Source organism: Etheostoma spectabile, chromosome 12, assembly GCF_008692095.1.
Source record: "Etheostoma spectabile isolate EspeVRDwgs_2016 chromosome 12, UIUC_Espe_1.0, whole genome shotgun sequence".
Classification (NCBI taxonomy): Eukaryota; Metazoa; Chordata; class Actinopteri; order Perciformes; family Percidae; genus Etheostoma; species Etheostoma spectabile.
Window position 1 is genome coordinate 22,121,108 of NC_045744.1, and position 8,244 is coordinate 22,129,351.

Sequence of the window (8,244 nt, forward strand, 5' to 3'; positions counted from 1 at the left end):
TTATATATCATATTCATACATGTCATATTTGTTGACCTCTGACTAATAAGTGGCCTCAAGCAATCATTGCTTCCTTTAGGTACTAAAGCCTTGCGGGCAGACAGCCAACGATTTGCCCGGGGTGGCACCTGGGCCCCTTGAAATAAGATTGGCCCCCCATGGTGCCCCCTTCCATTGCGTTAGAGTGCTGTCAATCTGAGAGATGTGATATCCATTGGGAGTACTGTCCCCTGGCTGCCTGTTCTGCCATTCTTCCCAGTCCTTGTCATTGCCACTTAATGTTTTCATGCCGACTATCCCAAATTCTGATGCCATGGAACCAGCACTGGAATTGTTTTTTAAGAAAGTGGCAGAGTGAGCCAATAGAAAATGTGTATTGATTGTGATGTTTTATTTAGCAGAATTACATTATGTAGATTTTCTATTCTGTATTCTGATAAAAAATCCCCCAGGCCTCCCTTGACGAGAAGCCCCTGACTGCAGACCCGCAGACACGTTGAGGGGCGGGGTTAAACGTTTAACCCCGCCCCTCAACGTTTAAACCCCCAAAAAAATCTCCGCTTTTTGCCCTGCTTTTATGCAATATCAAGTAAATTTTAGCATATGCACCCACGCTTGGGGACAGCCTTTTTAGTCAAAAAATAAGGAAGTAAGGGTGACTTTATATTGTTTAGTTTTTAAAAAAAAATTAAAAAAAAAACTTGTTAATTTTTTTAAAGTTTGCACAAATGAGCAGGCGAGGTTTGGATTGGAAAGGGTAACTCCCTTTTTTAACGTAGCCCAATAATTGAAAAATTGGAAAAATTTCCTTGAAGGAAATGTTCCAGCGTTGTGTGTATGGCGGTCTCTGAACGTCGAACCCCGGGGATGAAGAGAGCTCAGATCCCCAACCCAGCACTCTTGTCTCTGCCCCCCCAGGGATGGCGTTAGCGCGACCGGCAGGGCTACGCCCCTGATGCGGTTGGATGATAGCCGTAGATCTGTTTTGTGTAGTTGTCTTCAGGTGTCTGTCTTTAGGGTAGATATTCTTCAGGGGGATTGCTTTTGTGTATAGTTCATGTGAAGTTTCGTGTAGATAGTCTTCAGGTAGAATGTCTTCAGTGTAGATCGTCTTTAGTGTAGTTGTTTCATGTAGATATGTCTTCGGGGGATCTTCTTCGTGAGTCGTTTCCGTGAGCGCTTTGGGTGATTTTTTCCCTGAGAAGCTTTATGGGGTATTCTTCAGTGTAGATCGTTTGTAAAATTGTTTCAGTTGATATGTCTTTAGTAGATTGGTTTTATGTAGATTTTTCCCCGTGTAGATTTTTAGTGAGATATGTCCAGTGTAGTATGTCTTCAGTGTAGATCTGTCCAGGTAGTCGTCTTAGTGTAGATAGTCTTCAGTGTAATAGTCTCAGTGAGATTGTTTCTGTAGATCTGTCTTTAGGTAGAATGTCTTCAGTGTGATAGTCTTTGTGTAGATAGTTTCAGTGGATAGGTCTTTAGGGAGATTGGTTTTTGGGTAGATATGTCTTCGGTAGATTGCTTCATGAGATTGGTTTTCGTGTAGATTGCTTTAGGGTAGACTGTTTTAGTTAGAATGTCTTCAGGTAGTATTTTCAGTGTAGATATGTCTTTATGGATTGTCTTTAGTGTAGATATGTCTTCATGAGAAGCTTCGGGGTATTTTTCGTGTAGATCTGTCTCCCTGTAGTCGTCTTAGTTGGAAAGGCTTTGGTAGATAGCCCAGTGTGTCGTTCCCCTGTGATCGTCCCGTGTAATCGTTTCTTTGATTGTCTTCAGTGTGTATGCTTAGTGAAAGACACAAATCAACCCCGTTCTCTCTTAAGCAGTTTATGTGTAAGCCGCCCGGGAAACGGGTTTTTTAAGGCGATTGCCTTATATGGTATGGGTTTAAAAAAATTTTTTTTGTGTTACTCATGTTTGTTTTGCTTTTGCTGCTGTAAAAGGAAAACCCCCCCTGGGGATGAATAAAGTATTAATCAATTTTTGTTTTTTTTTGGTGATAATTTTTAAATTTTTTAAAAAATTGGGTTTTATTAAAAATTATTAGGGCCCAATATATATATTATTTTAGGTATATTATAAAAATACACATACTAAACATTATATAAACTGTTTTATGATAGTGCACAATGTTTGATTTTTATAACATTAAGAAAATATTTGGTTTTCAATTTATTTTGTAAAAAAAAATTTTTTTTTTAAAAAAAAGAAGTAAGGGGAAAGGGCAAAGTTTTCATAAATTTGAAAACAAAAAAAAGATTTAATTTTTGTTTAAATGTTGCCCTTTGACCCAGGGGGGGTTTTTATCCCAGAAAAGAGTTGGGATGGCGTTGGAACTGGGCAGTTTTAACGTTTTACCCCGCCCCTAGTGGTCTGGGTTGGGGGGTCGCCCCGGGGCTGTTTTTACCCCCCACTTTTTGCCCCCCCCCCACCCCCCTTTAAAAAACCTGGAATCACCCCTGCCCCACAAAACCAATAGATGCCCAAAAATAAAAAATTGACTATTGTTATTAGTAAAAACCTCACTGAGTAACTACTTTTCAATGTCTTCCCCCCCCTTTTAGTCACCTGTATCCACAATCCCGGTGAAAATCTTGATGAAGCGTCGTTAGCCCCCGTAAATGGGGTTTGAAAACCACTGGGTGGGAGTTTCTTTTGATAATCATGGGCTGGGGCTCTTGGCAAATTTATTTCCAGGTGGCATGCATTTTACACTTCATCTCATCCCCCTACCCGGGGCTTCCCCCCCATTAACTCACCCCTTGTGCTGCATACATTATAAATACGGGGTACACATTTTTTCTACTTTCTTTTCCTGCTATTGTCCAATTTGTAATGAAAGTTTCCTGCAACCATTCTAGCGTTTTTAAAAGGCTTTTTTATCTTAGTTTGGAGTTACACTTTAACTGACAGACAAAAAATGAAAAAATTTTTTTTTGCAGGGAAATTAAAGGATTGAAAATTTGTGTTTTTTTCACGAAGGAGTGACTGTGAAAAAAGGTGGATTTTCGCCATAAAAAATTCATGTTAGTTGTACTTTTTCATGTTTGACCAACTGGGTTGTCACTTTTTGCTTTTACAGGCCCCTAATCCTTTTCCTCCATCAATAATCTGACCTGCATTCTAACACCACGGTGGTTGCTAAAGAGCTCCGTTTTCACACTAAATTGCTTAACAGGCCTTGGATGAACATGTGGAGGTAACTTTGACCCAGCTGAGAGGATCTTCCTGCCATCAGCAGGTTTCTCTCTACAGGACGCTGGCAGCTGATGGAAAAAGACCTTCAAGTGACACAGAACAACACAGACGGGCCAGATCCCATCTCAGCACTCTCCATCCTCCCATGACCCCCAAAGCTCCTCTCCTTGCCTGACTTTCCTCTTTTCCTTCCTCTGTCCACTCTCCTCATCTTTATTTGGCTCCCTTCCCTCACTCTAGCTCCCTCCTTCCCCCACTCTTACTCTGCAGTACCACCAGGATTTCTTTTTGAAGAAAGAGCTTTATGATGGTGTTAAGTGTTGAATATACACATATACATTTTTATCATATATAGCATATGTTTTTGACCTTTTTTAAAAGCAGCAATTTAAAGGAATCTGCCTTTTGAGGTTTGCAACAGCCTCGGGGTGCAGAGCACTGTATGACTAGTTTACATACAGGCAGAACATTGTCGAGGACAAAATAAAGAAGTTAAGAAGTACCTGACCATGTTAAAGCCATGCTCTTTAGCAGATAATGGTTTTAACCGACCATTGTATTGTGAGGCCTCTATGATTCCCAGCCTGACTATTCATCACCCCAACCTGACTCTTTATGCAGAATTTGGCACTCTTATACTTCGTCAACTCACTTCCTCGCTTGCTTTCGCAACAACTACTACAGAGATAGACATTTATTGATCATTTCGGAAATACATCTTGCACCAAACAGCTCATCAGATAGATAGATAGCCACTATAGAATAGTAAAGTGCAGATTGTGCTCAGAGAATTTAGATGATGTCCCGTAATCTTTCAGGCACAAGAGGTCGTCGTCTAACAAAAAACGCAATTGTAATTGTTACGAGCTTTTTGAACAATTGACCCATACGGTCGTTTTCTGGGTGAACATCTAGAAAACCAATTCATTTCAAAATTCATATGGAACGGTAAGACTCCTAGGATAAGTAAAACCTTACTCCAGTGCCCCGAAGCAGTAGGTGGGTTGGTCCTGCCTAATTTTAGGAGCTATTACTGGGCAGCAAACATCCACAAAATAACATTTTGTGTGCAATCTCCAGATACAGACTAGTGCGAGTTTGAGTGCAGGTCATGCATGTTGACCTCTCTACATGCTCTGGTCTCATCTACCCTCCATCTAACCCAGTGGTCATCTCCACTCTCAGAATATGGACTCAGTTTAGAGGGCATACTAACACGAGGGGAACACTTTTGATTTGGAGCCCGCTGTGTAACAATTGCATGTTTTTACCAGCCAAATCCGACCAGGCCTTTGCAGGATGACATAGGGAAGGGATCCAAAGATTTAGTGATCTTTACAGGAATGGAATATTTTCTAGTTTCAATGACTTGAGTTCCAAGTATGACTTTCAACACACTGACTTATTTCGTTACTTTCAAGCTCGCCAATTTGCTAAGAGCCATAGCTCACAATTTCCTACTCTCCCGGAAAGGTCCCTGGTGGACTCACTTTTGGAAGTTCCTTTTGGGTTGAAAGGTTTCACAGCGCATTCATATTCAATGATTGTGTTACTTGATGATGTTAAGGGAGACAAGATCAAAACTACATGGGAAAAGGAACTTGGATCTGAAATCTCTGAAGACGTATGGACAGGCTCTAACAAGACTGAACAACAGCACTTCCTTTGCAAAACTGGGTCTAATTCAATACAAGGTTGTTCATCGCCTACACTGGTGTAGAGCTAAGATTTCCTCATTCTACCCTAATGTGGATAGCAAATGTGTAAGATGTTATGTTAAGGTAGCTGATTTGACACATATGTGTTGGTCATGACATAAAATATCAGGATTCTGGTCAACTATATTTGATGTATTGTCTGAAGTGCTGGGGGCGGCTTTAGAACCATGTGCTATGATTGCCATATTTGGTGTATCAGATGAAGACGCAAAAACAACTCAACATCATAGCATTTGTCTCTCTACTGGCACCTAGGCAAATTTTATTACATTGGAACTCAAGCGACCCACCCACTGCAGCAAAATGGCTTAAGGATGTATTGCTGTTTTTACATCTGGAGAAGATTAAATTAACAATAAGAGGTTCTAACTAATTCTTCTCAGTGTGGGAATCTCTACTGTCATACTTTAGTAACGTTCAAGCCCTAACAGGATGGCTGACTCCAGAGGAATGATTGCCCCCTCCATATCCAAGCTACGCTATATATAAACACCTGTCTGTCTATGGTGTGTCAGGATAGAGTTTTGAAGGCAGGCCGCCCTTCACAGAAATTATATTTGTTTATTCATGTTTGAATCTAAGAATGTTTTTCCCTTTTAAAATTGTTTGTTAATACCGCTTATTTGGTCCAGTCGGGGTGGGATGGGAAAAGGGGGGGGGGGGGGGATTTGTGTGTAAAAAAATACTCCCAATAATAGTTCAAAATCTATATTCTTATCAATAGGGGTTTAAAAAAACATCTAGAAAAAAATCACTAAAGGGAAAAATTTTTAAACACAGGACCACTATGTAACTTTTGGAAATGTCTTTGTTTGTACTGAAATTAAAAAATGATTCTTTTAATAAAAAAAAACTAGGGTTTGGTTTGGGGTCCCCTTAAAAGGTTTTATTTGTTTTTTGGCCCTTTTAGCGACAACCTGTGGTAAGGGCAGCATGGGCCCTTGAATAGTGTGTGTGTTGCGGTGTGTGTGTTGCGGTGCGTGTGCGTGTCGGTGGTTCGTCCCTTTAAAAAGCTGCAAGGCCTCCATTTTTTTACTGTATCCCCACGGGTTTATTGGAACCCCTAAGACTATAAACACCACACACACCCACACAACACACACACAACCACACACACACAAAACCACCACCCCCCCATAAAAAAGAAAAGAAACAAACAAAGACCGAACCTGACCTGGCTTATTTTTACAAACCCTTTCGCTATGGATTACTATAAAAAATACTTTTTAAATTTTTTGGTTTTTTTTCATATAAAATTTTAAAAATTGGGAAATTTGGAAATTCGGTGTTGCAGCAGCTAAAGAAGAAAAAAAGAACAAAAAAAAAAAATAAAATCAAAAAGTGGAATAAAAAAAAAGGAAGTGGAAAAAAAAAGATTGGTCTTTTAAACGCGGGCCCTCCGGTACCCGGGGCCCCCTTACAGATATTTTTTTGGGTGAATTAAAACTGTTCCCTTCCCCTAGGTATATTGGAAAGGGAAAAATGTTTTTTCCCTCTTTGTGTCCTCCAATAAAAAGGGAAAAAAGCAAACCCCCGGGAATAAGAACCCCTTCTTATTTCCGCCTGAAACCCACTCTACCCTGCCCGGAATATATTATATAATTATATATTATTATTTTTTAAATATATTAAAAATATATATAAAAGCCCATGCCACACGTAGGTCTTGTTTACCTAAAGGGAAACCAAAACTGGGGGGGAATATTGAGAAAACCCAAGCCAAAATTTCAAAAAAGAAGATTTAATTAAAGAGGGGGGGTTTGGGAACAGAGCAATAGAAGGGTAAAAAGCAGACAGGGCGAAGCAGACAGAGAGAAGGAGATAAATTTTTTGAGGGCGTTCACAGAAGCCGGGGGAGGTCCCCGGGGAAAAGGCATCATTGCTCGGGTTGTCAAAAGAAAAAACATTGTTCTGTTGGATGTCTTTAATTCCCCCCCCCCCCCCCCCACACAAACCCCCCACCCCACAACCCCCCAAACACAACACACACCTTTAAAAAGGAAAAAAAAAAAAAAAAATAAAGGAAAAAAAAAAAAAATGATTCAAAAACATTTTGTGATTAAAAATAGTTTAACATTTTCCCCTCTAAAATTTTAAAGGAAAGGGAAATCCATTTGCTAATCCTGGTCACTTTTTGGGATAAGGCGGCCCAAATTTTCTTCTTTTTCTATGGCAATGGTCAGAAAGCCCCAACAACCCCACGTGGTGGCATCAAAGCGTCACATCAACACCGGTCTGGATACACGGAAGTACATTTCCAGGATAATTACCTGACATCGAGCCGGTTGTCCCTCTATTTCCTCTCTCTGTTCTTGGTTCGGGAAGAAACAGCAAACTTCGAGCTAGCATGCTACGCGCTGAAAATGTCAGGTTTTTAAGAAAATATCGATGGTGCAACAAGGCAGGACTGCTTGGTTCTTTCATAGAAGATTGTAAAGATTTACAAAGGATATGTTTACGGCATTTCCTCTCTAACTGGGACGTTTTGGTACCAACTGGTGGGGGTTTCTGTGGCCGAAGTACACACAGCGATGCACTGGTAAGAGTTAATAAGGCGTGACTATGTATCCAGCTCATTTAAATAGCTCACGTTGTTGTATTGTGTGAACAGTTAACTTAATATAATATTGTATGTGATGTTTTATTTTGAGGGGTTCCACCTAAACAAGTTCCTTCCCAAAACTGTTCAGCAGACCCAGCGTCACGTCCAGAGCTTAGCGCCGCCCAAGACGATTGTGATTGGTTTAAAGAAATGAAAACAACCCAGAGCAGTTTTTTCTCCCATCTCAGAATGTATGTGTTTTAAATGACAACTATAGATTCAATAAATAAAGTTTTGTCAGGACACTTGACAACAAGAGTAGGTCAAGACCACACAACTGCATGACCCCACAAAGCCATAGTCTCGTCTTCAATCTTTCAATATATACTTCCTCCAGAGTGTATGAAAGCACTACACACATTCAATTCAGCCTGCTATATTTGCTTACTTACATTTCATCAAGTTAAAAAAAACCAACCCTTATCTTTTCCTCCTCCGGCCTTCAATCAGAGACCAAGCGGAGCAGAAGAGACGGGCTGGACCCGTGCTGAGTCTGACAGGGAATATTGATTGAGAGAGCAGCGAGTGAAAGCGTCGTGGCCAGGTGAATCGATCGGTCTCTGAGCCATTGTCAGAGCTCATCGTCTAGTCTAATGATAAAGCCCTGAATAGAAATGCTTCCTGACCTTGAGCGGCGAGAGCTAACAGCACAAACATCCGAACAATACACTGAGCCGAGGGATGTCTTTAGATCCTAAATGTCAGATCAGTAACACACAC